The sequence below is a fragment of the Thalassophryne amazonica genome, chromosome 9 (assembly GCF_902500255.1).
Source record: "Thalassophryne amazonica chromosome 9, fThaAma1.1, whole genome shotgun sequence".
Classification (NCBI taxonomy): domain Eukaryota; kingdom Metazoa; phylum Chordata; class Actinopteri; order Batrachoidiformes; family Batrachoididae; genus Thalassophryne; species Thalassophryne amazonica.
This window is the reverse complement of record NC_047111.1, coordinates 30,581,077-30,593,385: the sequence shown is the minus strand read 5'-3', so window position 1 is coordinate 30,593,385 and position 12,309 is coordinate 30,581,077. Positions and strand designations below refer to the sequence as shown.

At 38.9% G+C, this 12,309-nt stretch overlaps 1 protein-coding gene and 1 long non-coding RNA gene across 2 annotated transcripts in view; one reads left to right on the top strand and one right to left on the bottom strand.

The window, feature by feature from the left end:
- Positions 1-5,593: 5,593 nt before the first annotated feature.
- Positions 5,594-12,309, bottom strand: part of wwc1 (WW and C2 domain containing 1) — a 157,867-nt gene continuing 151,151 nt past the window's right edge. Inside the window, exon 23 of the mRNA XM_034177856.1 lies at positions 5,594-5,842. The gene's annotated coding sequence lies outside the window, so the exon portion shown is untranslated. The remainder of the gene's footprint in view (positions 5,843-12,309) is intronic.
- LOC117516963 lies at positions 5,713-10,620 on the top strand. Its single transcript, XR_004562600.1, has 2 exons — positions 5,713-6,726; positions 6,807-10,620. It is a non-coding gene; the product is annotated as an uncharacterized LOC117516963 (long non-coding RNA).

Here is a 12,309-nt window from a genome sequence, read left to right as displayed (position 1 = left end):
CATGTAATCCCTATGGAAGGATACGTTTTGGTGCCAAGTCACGCAGCGCGACGCGATGGACGCGAATGAAGTGACTAATATTTTTAGAGAAATTAGGGACATTAGGTAACAGTAGTGAACAATGGATGTTAATTAAATCCTGAACTCACACGGGATTCCAGCAGGGGGCGGTAAATCATCATCTATTTATTAAAAGCCAAGTGGTCTGTGTACATACACCTGTGTGCAACTTCAATAATGGAATTAGGGATATTAGGTAAAAAACAGTGACCAATGGACACTGATATCACCATAATCCACTCCCTGGTAACCAGACAAGCTCTGAACAAAGGAAATATGTCAACCTTGCCCGTTGTAAAACATGACATCAACTAAATGTGCCAAATAATAAATACAATTATTCACAAAACTTTCTCATTTTAATTTCCTGCACTTTCAGTTTAAAATCATGATAGAATCTTTTCACAACTTATTACCACCCTTCAAAAATGTCAGCTACATATTTTATAAACACAAATCTGGAACCCGTGGATCTCTACAGGCAATGCACAAGTAATTTGAATTTGTATTGCACAATCCTGAGTGTGGATCTGTGACGTTATGATGATAAATAGCAGAGAGCAATTGAAATGTCTGTCTGAAAAAGTGAACACCTTTTATTTGCTATAGAGTGTTTTCACTGACGTCAGAGTTTTTTGGCACGCCAGCCATTTTGGCCATGTTGGCGGCATCAGCGAGGAAAAAGTAGATAGAGGAAGCATACATTCTACTCTCTCTCACAGAGAAAGATTGCAAAAACATTGCAAAATTTTGTGAGACAGCTGTGAGATATAGAGATGGACTCGGCAATGAAGCAGGATCGCACTATGAGATGGAGATGAAGTTAACTGGTGATGAAGATCGTGTGAAATCCCATCGTCTGCTGGTTGGAGAGTGAGAGATCACTGCCTGCTGTTATGTATATGGCTGGACGTCCTGAATTATTTATTTTCACCTGGACTTCTCAGAGGACTTGGAAAAACTACAAAAGCTTGGATGTCTATAACCAGTTTGTTTGTGGCTGGGTCAGAGAAAAAGTGTCACAGGTCATGGGTTTGCGTTAATGTTTCCTGCTGCTCTGCCACAAGTGCAGGTAATATACATGTTAAATACTGTTCACACTAACGTTAACTTGCTTTAATATCAGCCACTGTTAAATCTCAAATGTGGGAGTTTGTGTTTTTACCAACATTCAGGATCTGTTCGGCATTAATGATTGTAACAACCTGGAGCTCCTACAGGTTTAATAAAAAATTTTGATTCGTGGTTTGTCATCCAGATTTTAATGTTCAATGGACAGATTTAAAAATAAAATGGTCTCTGATCCAAAAAGATAATTATTCAGGAGGTCAAACTGTAGAAGAATCACCTTTCACATTCTAGCAGTTTTTCTACAAACCTTGCCCTGATTCCTGATCGCCTTCAGCAATCTATACTAATGCAGGTCTGCTCGCTGTCTGACGAATGCGGCAGTGACAATGCAATAATAATCCATGACAGAGAAGAAGGAGAAGAACATTTCAACGCTAAAAACAGATGCTGGTATAAACAGAACAGATAGCGGCCACTTCCGGGTTTGTGACGTGAAAACACTATTCTATACAATACTGAATCGTGGTCTGGTACACAACTGTATCTAGCTGAGTCATTTGTTGCTGAATAGACTGTTCAGAAACAGCATTCGGCAGTTTTTGTTTGTTTTTTTTCCATGAAGGGGGCACGAGGTGTACACCCCACCCCCCGGGGTTCTGCCCCTGTTCATATTTTATATATGGATATATAGTGCCAGGAAGGGAAGTTTTTCGTGTTGTCACTGTGGCCTGTTTCTGCAGACATAAGGTCATGTTCTGCAAATTTAGTGCCTGTTAATATGTGGGATGACACAATAACTGGGGGTGCCCCACCAGCTGATTCTACAAGGATTCAAAAAGTTCATTCCCAGTACCTTCAACCGGTGTGGAACTTCATAAACCTAATGTAAGGCCTCTTATATATACAGTATTTGGCCCAAACCACCCCCAAATCAAAAAGTCAACTCTTGTGAGGTCCTTAGTCTAGATCTCAATAATATAGGGTCGCTGTCCTCAAAATCACTGCCGATGAATGATCTGATTATGGAACACCACCTAGACATGATTGGTTTATGTGAAACCTGGCTGAAACATAGTCATCCTCCCCTTAAATGAAGCCTGCCCACCTGCGTACACATTCCGTCATGTTCCTCACAATACAAAGCAAGGCGGGGGTGTCTTTATTTCATAAATCTGAGTTTAGCTTAATGGCTCTTTACATGGTCTGAAGCTGTTTTCTTCACCCTCATTTCATATGTAATCACCATGCACCATGGATATTATTTTGTTAGTGTGTGTGTACAGCATAACTCAAAAAATGGCTCAACAGATTACTTTGGTAAAGCGGTAAAGGTCAAGAAAAACATGAAAAACACTCTCACCTTCAACTGCTTACTCCAGTTAAGGGACACGGGGGGCTGGAGCCTATCCCAGCGGTCACAGGGCGTGAGGCAAGGTACACCCCGGACAGGACGCTACATATAGACAAACACATTCACACCCGCACACAATTTAAAGTTTCCAATCCACCTAACCTGCATGTCTTTGGATGTGGAAGGAAGCTGGAGCACCTGGAGGGAACCCCACGCAAACATGGGGAGAACATGCAAACTCCACACAGAAATGCCACAGTTGGAAATCGATGCCATGACCTTCTTGCTGTGAAGCAATAGTGCTAACCACTAAGCCACCGTGCTGCCTCAAATTAAATGACATGAAAAACATCTGTTTGCATGTCACAGCAAGCCAAATAGATAGGTAAGAACGACTTCATATTGAAGTCACGCAGAAGTCAGATGTTGAAGTCCCATAATCGAAAACACCATGACAGATATGTGCGTATTTACTTGTACATTTATGGGTGATTCTTAGACTATGGGCAATTATTATGTCCTTTGATCATATTGTATGAAAAACAGAAAAAAGGGGAAATTTCACACTTTTATAGTTATCTTTACAATGAAAGTGTGTTAAGAAATTTGTTCTAGTAGTCTGTGATGACTTTTTCACCTTTTTTCAGCATCATTATATGCAAATATTGCTGTTTTGTGCTTGTCCCACACCCAGACTTTTGATCTTCAATGATAAAAATGAATGGTAAAAAAACATTTTTTGTAATGTTTTAAAATATCTCTGAATAAAATATCAGTAAAATCATCAAAACATAATTGGGGTATTCAATGTCATACAACTGTTGTGATTTTTTTAAACAAAATGTAGTTGTCCCACACTATTGCCGTAATTTCCACCACAACACTGTAATGTCCCTTTAAACAGTTTGTATGAAAGATTGTTTGGGTAGTTTCTATGGAGATAAACAGTGACATCAGAGCACATGTATATAGCGTCAAATCACAACAAACAGTTGCCCCAAGGCGCTTTATATTGTAAGGCAATGGTGTGGTGGAAATTCCATTTACAAGGCCAATAGTGCCCGTAGTTAAAGAATCACCCTTATATTGTGGTGTATTGAACAGGCAGGGTATGAATCAGCTCTCTGATGCTTTTCATTGCTGGTTGCGAAGTTCTACTAGAAATCTCAGACACGTTTTTGTTTCTGATAGTCTTTGAAGGTCAGGTTTGCTACTTTCCTATTAGTACTGTTGACTAGTCAGCAGAAACCAGAGTTAACATTCGTAATGCATCATACATTTTTATTTAACTTGTGTAGCAGACCGTAAGACTTGTTAATAAATGTGCTTTATCTGTTTACATAATTACAGGAACTTGTGTTACAAGAACACAAAAGCAAAAGCTTCCAAACAGGACGGGCTGAAAAAAACTGCCAGGATGACTGGATGCTGCATGGATGCCCAAAATCACTAAATATTAAAAGTCACTGAGATAGTGTATTTTCATTTGCATACGACATTATATTTTATGATATTGCTTGATTTGTTTGTATTCCAGTTATTCTGGACTAAGATCCAGGCTGTTCATGGCATTTTGGACTCGGTCATCAGAAGTGTATCTGTATGTGGTGAAAGTGCTGAACTTAAAGGGATGTTCTCTTATCTTGGCGGTGACATTCGTGTCTCCTGCCCCTTGGACAGAGGTGTTTGGTGAAGCTGATGACATTGCAGGAGAAGGAAGATCCAAGGTTTCAGGGTTCTAGTGCTGGTTGTGAGACTTAGACTCCATCCAGTTACCCAGTTATGGTGTCATAATTTGGTAGAAATATGACCAGCTGGATGAGAATAAAGAACACTGAGTCCATGTGATCCACCCTCACTGGTCACATTAATTCCCTGTCCATCTGCTGTAACTTCACTGCACTGACTGAAAGTGTCTTGGTGGAGATGGAGAGACTTGGTTCACTTCTTATGTAGAGAAAGAACCACACATTTGGGTAAAGTATATGAATTGAGATAAAATTATAAATCATCTTTTAAATATTTTTGGTGTTTGCTAGAGGTGGGTGGATCGATCCTAATATCAATAATATCGATACCAACGCTGGTATTGATATTGAATGATCGTGTAAAACGATTGATACTCAAGCTTTTTTTTCTCCCGCAAACACTGACTGCTTCCCACACAGACTCATCAAAGTCTACTCTCTGTTTGTAAGAGCAGTACTGCGCTGTGTCACACAACATGAAGCAGCGCACCCTTGTATTGTGGTTTGTCAGCCCTCTGCCTCAGGAGATTTTGTTTTAAGTTGTGTTGTGATTTTTTTTAAACAAAAATGTTGACTGTGATAAAGTATTTTGTTGTCACATGCAATGTTTGGCGAAATTCTATCCTAGGTCTTTTGGATCCTTTGGATCTATGAAGCTTAAGTATGAAAAAGTATCAGTATCGATATTGGCGATACTGGGCCTGTGTTTACTTGGTATCAGATCAATACCAAAATTCCCGGTATCGCCCACCTCTAGTGTTTGCTAATAACTGGTGTCAAAATGGCATGCAACGTACAAGGAATTACAGGTCTCTGAAACAGGGAACAGGCATGTCTGCCACCTGCTGGATGGTTGGTAGATGTTTGCGTAATGATGGAAATTAGGAGCAGGTGTGCCTTTGAACCTACCATACATGCAGCTTGAAATGAGCTTATTTGTCAGTTTCTTTCTTTTCCAAAGCCTCGGTCTGGTGGCCACCATGACCACCGCCGCTCGTTCAGAGAAACAAGGCAGACGATAACGTTGGCAGCTGATCATGATCCAGGAAAAAAGTAAAAGGTTACATCAGTCATTCCATGGTGCATCGAGCACCATCAGTTTTATGGTTTTCTGGAGGAAAATATGACATATAATATTGATAGTTTCATGTTTGGTTGTTGTTGTTTTTTTAATCCCATGAACTTGACTAGTGGCCAAAAAGTAATAAGAACTAGCAAACTACATATTCAAAAAGAGAGATTTTCTGAACGCGTCTTTCACCATTCACACCAAGAAATGTTTACAATTTCTTACAAATTTTATACATTCAACATTGAGTAGTTGTGTTATTAGGCACAAACAAAAATACACATAAACCAAGGATAGAAGATACATTTTTTTTATTTCTGTGAAACTACAAAACTTAGTGGTTTCTTTTGTGCTGGTGAAATATTTACAACTCTGGTCGACAGTACAGTGTCTGAGAATAAAATTCACAGCTTTTCGGGACTCTCGCGACAAAAAAGAAAACAGGAAAGCACACCCAAATCACAAAGTGCAATAAATACATGCTGAATGGTTCTTATAGGCGCCTCGCACACACCAGCGTCATCACCAGTCTCAACAGATTCACTGAAAAACAAAAATCAAACAAGGAAATAAAACTTCAATAACAAAGAAGAATCACAACCTACACGGTAAAAACGATAATAATCACGTCTGACTAAGAGCACGTTGCTTCTCCGAGTGATAAGGATTTATCCGAGCAAATATCTACCTTCCTTCATCCAGCTGACTTTTTTGCACAAAGAGGTACAAGTGCGTCTTTTTGATTGCAAACATTCTGTCAATCAGGACGTTTTGATGAATTAAAAAAAATACAGAACATGGACTTGCGCACAGTAGAGGAAAACCAAACAGAAACATAATTTAAGTGGCAACAAAAAGTTAAAATTCCAGCTTCTTTCATAACCAGATATGGAGATTTGACAGAGACAGATTAAAAAAAAAAAGGTTTCCATAGTGATGACCCAACAGGGAAGCCCCGGGACACATTCACACTGCAGGTGCATCTTCTGTTTCACTCACATCATCATCACAGCAACTGTGACTTATTTTCTCAACCGGACACACGTCTGCCAAACCGCTCTAATCTAGACGACAAACTCTGCCAGAAATGACGAAAAGCTGCAGTTTAGTATTAAACCGTCTGATTAAAAAGTTACATCCAAATGATGTCTGCCTCTAAAATAACAGCAGAGGGCGCTGCTGGCATTCATTTTAAATAAAACCGGTATTTTAAATAACAGTGAGAACTAAAGCGTCAAATTCATTTCCACAGTATCACATCATATCCAAACTGCTGCTCCAAGCTTCCCCTTTTAAGATGCTTTCAGTCATTGAGTGTAATTACATTGTTGTTTTATTAGGCACGAGGTTATTCGTGCACAGACTTTTCCAAGATGCTTTCAGTCATTAATTGAGTGTAATTACATTGTTGTTTTATTAGGCACGAGGTTATTCGTGCACAGACTTTTCCAAGATGCTTTCAGTCATTAATTGAGTGTAATTACATTGTTGTTTTATTAGGCACGAGGTTATTCGTGCACAGACTTTTCCAGTTAAAAACCTTTCGCCAAAGTCATCCCCACATCTCAAAAGCATCCATGTGTCTGTCACAGCCAGGTGAAGCGTGGGCACCCCCTCAGTCTTCTCCAGCCACAGGGGTCCCCAACACTCAGGCATGATGTGCTGGATCATGCACAGCGATACGTGCCACATGACCAAAATGTCAACACTGATGCTCCCTCACAATACAAGTCAAATTCATCATTTTAGCCTCCACGTAGTAACCACTCATTTGATTGTCGGAAGAGATCTAGTACCGAAGAAATCCAGTTGTTTCCTTCGGTCAGTGGACAGCATCTGATTCTCACAACCACACAGTGAGACAGGAAGCACCAGGACCCTAAAGACGTCACCAAACACTCCTGTCCAGAGACTTCATGAAATTACTCAATCACAATTATTATTAAAAATTATATAATCACCACACACACAGATGATGTTCACCCAATCTTCTGACTTTGTAGCAAATAAATCACAAATATGAAATAAAAACTTTTAATAGCTAAGGGTTGCATCTTCTTTAAACATACCTCAAACTAGAGAAATGGTGTGTGTGCGTGTGTTTATACTCATATAGTACAGCATAATTGAATATGATGATGTGAATTAACGGCATATTGGTTTACATATTAAGTAGAATAAAGAATTATTAATATTAACATCAACTTCATGTAGCAATTGTATAATTTTTCTCCCCCCCACCCGGAGTCAAAGAGCCATGTGCCCTGACAATGCAGATTGTGCAGTACCCTTCACTCGGGCCTCCATAAGTAACTACTGATTTAACACAAAATCGTTCCAGTGGTACCCAACAATTGTCCAGAAAGACCTAGTATCAAATATGTCTAGTCATGGCCTTGGGTCACTTGATGGAGTCACAATCATACAATAAGACTGGATGTACAAGGACATCAAAGATTTGGACCTTTGTCCAGTTCTGAAGACATCGGCATCTCCAAAAGTCTCTCTCCGGGGATCTCGTGAACCCAAAAACTCTTCCCAGTCATCTCTCAATCTCAATGGCCAAGCTTTCAGACACATGAATGTGACTGCTGAGACAACCAAAACTCTCAAGTTCAACACTTTGACCACATACAGATACACTTCCAACAGCCAAAGCCACTGAAAGCCTAGATTTTAGTCTTGATCCAAGACGAATGCAAATCCAGACACTTCAACTCTTCACTTAGCTTCTCAAGTGACACAATCAAGGTATCCTTTAATTCCACAACACTGTCTACAAAGTTGGAGTCAGTGAATCTTTCTTCAGTGACAACATCACCCAAATTGCTGCAGTCCAGGACCTTATCCAGCACCAGGTCCATCAAGGCACACAAGGAATACAGCGGGTGCCAGAACAACTCTGTTGTGAAGGACAGAATTCACTGGAACTTATCATAAAACAATGTCTTGGTTTGGGGGACCACACCGTATCATTCCCTCTGTAAGCAGACCAAGGGTCACTAGACCACAGGCAGTGTGCTACCTGTTCACAAATTCCACTATCAAATGTCATGACAATCCTGTGTTATCACAGACCACTCTCTCAGCTCCTTACACACTCCAGAATTTCCACCAAGTCATGTAGTACTTCACTGGATGATATTCAGATCACCCATTGACAAGAAACACCTTCTCCTGGGAAAACCAACACAATCCCTGGCAACTTTGAGGGACTTGTCATGAAAGAACTCCTGCATTCCATTCAGGACATCTGTTGTATCTTAGTTTGGAAATCTTCTACCCACCCAGATCACATGCAAAACTCTGCAAAAGAGTCCAAGAGACCAGACCAAAAGTATATGCATCCTCCCATTGAGACGTGGAGCTCACTAAGCTCCTTCAACAGCAGCGGAAGATGGTCATCTTTACTGAAAAAAAGGATGTTCAAGGTGTCCACCTGCATGAACTTCATTTTTTAATAACTGTCCTCTGTCACAAAGTCAAGTCAAGTCAAGAACATTACCTAAATCTATCTGATACTTTCTGAGGTATTTTGACCACAAACAGAGATGAAAAGTAAAAATAAAAAAAAATAAAGGACTGTCTGCACTAAATTCCTGAGGTTTTTTTTTTCCGGTGATAATAAAAAGAACAGAACAGCAGAGTGGACGCGTGACTGACTGGGAACTAAACCTGTGGAACTTTTTTATAATCCCGAATTTATCAACACGTACACAACTCTTTATTAAAACAGTTCTTAAAATAAAAACCCGGGGCCTCATTTATCATCCATTTGTATGCACAGATTTGTGCTTTAACCGTTAGTACAAACATCTCCAAACTTGCAAAGTATGAATTTATGGACTTGTTCTTGAATTTAGAAATGTGTGTAAATAATCACACAGCTCTGACCATGCCTACACGCACCATCTAGTGGTAGAACAGAGGAACTGCAAAAGCATGCATCCTCATCCACATATGTTCATTCTCTTAGTCATTATTCTGGTGAGGAACACAAGCTACAGACAGATGTTTTGTTACCATAAATGGATAATTGAGGGTGTTGCTGAATGACCATGAATGTGCTTACGAACGTACGGGTTTATCAACAGCTGATACTGATGTGCGAACAAATAGCGTCCACCTATTTGGTAAATATGGATTTTTTTTTTTTGTACTCCACACATACAAAATTTTGTTTGTAGGACAACATTTAGAATTGTTTCTGTGCAGAGATGGATTAACGAGGGTGCTGGGTCTCATCTCATTTGAAACCTTATGGTCAAGAATCTGGCGTGCACATCGTTGTCCTTGTAAACACAGGAGAAGCCAGACACCTCAAAGATTTCGATTTTGGACTTTTTTTTTTTTTTTTTGCTTTTTCAGATGAGTTCAGAGAACCAAAGCCTTCAGACTGGCATCAAATTCAACATTTTGCAGCAAAAACTGGATCTGACCTGGAAACCAGAAGTGACAGTGAAACTCCTGCAGTGTGAAAGTTCTCGCAGCTTTTCAGCAGCCCTGAATAACGTCCCACTGTCCAGTTCAACAAGCAGGAAAACAACAGCTGAGGATTTGTTTGAGGAAAAAAAACAAAAAAAAAAAAACAAAAGTGAGTCAAAAACTATGAGAGAACTAATTCAGTATTTTGACATCAGTCAAAATTTTAAAGCACTAGGCGGTGCTCTGCCACCTCAGGAGCTGCAAATAAGCATCAAAGCAAACACCAATTCCTGTCATTTCTGCAGTTTTTCATCTAAATTAGTAATACATCAGCTTATGATTTGGCATTTCCTGAATTTCACAATTCTCATAACTTTGACTCGTTAGGTCATACTCCAGTTGTAAGGGGATATATTTATTTTAAAAACAGATTTTCATAATTGCATCCTGACCAACTATTATTTTAATTTTTTGGTAGAAAAAGATTTCCATATTTTATCTGGTGTATGTAACAGCGACATGTTTATTATAGATGTGGTGAAAATAATCGCTGTCTGTAAGTGCTGGAACCCGTCTGTGGCTGGGACGAGACTTTCATGTACTTAAAATAAAATATTTTGCAGAATTCATCATTGAAAGTGAGGGTCATTTTCAGAATATTTTACATAAAACTCAATGTTTACTTCATAGGGCCTTGTTTGTGTTAAGGTGAAGCTAAACATTCACACGTTCATTGGACAGGAGCAGGAGACACACATTTTCGGTTTCAAGGTCAACTCTCCACTGGATCACAGCCCTGGCTCAAGCACCTTCATGAAAACAAGAAGGTCTAGAACGATACCAGAGAACCAACCCACAAAGCGTATGCTCAGCATGGTGACCCAACAAGACCAGAACCACAACCGACCCTCAACAAGACTCTGAGCTTTTTTCGTTTGTTTTTTCCTTAAACTCTGTCAGTTTAAATGACACAATGTGAAGGCCAGTTTGAGAGCAAGATGCTTGATGAGAAAAACCGAAAGCATTCGTAAAATAATTTTCATGCAAGTCCACATGGCTTTCATCAAATTACAGTTTCTCATGTAACTGTAATCTTTGTAACACAAGTGTCATATTTCTCATGTAACTGTAATCTTTGTCGTGTAAGTGTCATATTTCTTATGTTACTAATATTTCTCCTGTCATAATTCTCATAAGTGTCATATTTCTCATGTAACTGTAATCTTTGTCATATAAGTGTCATAATTATCACAAGTGTCATATTTCTCATGTAAATAATTTTTGTCATACAAGTGTCATATTTCTTATGTTACTAATATTTCTCCTGTCAGAATTCTCATATAAGCATCATATTTGTCATGTAACTAATATTTGAAATATAAGTGTCATATTTCTCATATAACTGAAATCTTTGTCATGTCATATATTTCATGTAACTGTAATTTTTGTCATATAAGTGTCATGTTTCTTATGTTACTAATATTTCTCCTAAGTGTCATAATTCTCCTAAGCATCATATTTCTTATGTAATTAGAATATTTCTCATAAAAGCGGGATATTTCTCATGATCTGTTATGCCATAACTTCATGTTTTCCAAATGCCACCTATGCTGTTTTCTCTCGTTGGCCACTTCCCAAATATCACAAATTTCTTTACATTTTATTTATTGTCACAAATTGTTTTTACCAAAAATCTAAAGCGCAGCACATTTTTCCCCCCTTCATAACATGAATAATTTATTCTTATATCATATGGAATTTATGTTCATATCAGTAATAAATCAATAATAATAATTTGTTGAAATGTTTTTCCTTTAAACTTGAAATCTCAGTTATTTATTTTAATAAGTGACCCAAATGCTAAACCCAAAACCACTTTGATGTCTGCAACTGTAAACTGTTGTCATTTTTGTTTTCATGATCTGTTTTGTGCATAAATTTCAGAGAATGACATTAACTCTAAATATGTATTTGACATTAAAAGGAGAAAAGTGAACCTGTAACATGTTAAAACAACCTCTCAGTCCTGGATTCTGATCAGATTCCATGTCACGTGATGCCAAGTGAGAACATGTTTAGTTCGGAGGTGACAGACACGGTGAGACTTGATCAGTCACATCTGGCTGCAGACGATTTGACCGATTTTTTTCCCATGTTTGCACTCATGTGTTAGTGCCAAGAAATGAAAAGGAGGTCACAGAGGTCACAGCTGAGGTCAAAGGTGCGGCACCATGCTGAGGCGATTTTGATTATATGTTTTAACAAAAATTTTTTAAAAATGTTCCTGTACAAATTGTAAAGGGAAGAAAAATAAAACCGAAAAATGCAAACTGTTCGGCGCGACTCCAAAGCAGAGCGAGCTGAAGGTAGAGTGACGGCGGCTAACCCGGTGACACGGTGGCCCACGTTTGGACGCTGTCTGCTGACGGGCCGGCAGCTCAGGACGTGAAGTTTTTGGTAATGCTTCACTTCCAGTTGAATGATTGATCACACAATCAGTAAGTTCACAGTAAATCTGATAATCAGTTTGACAATCTGTATGTGCTTCATCAATAATCATTCCAGCGTGAGGCCAAAAAAAAAAA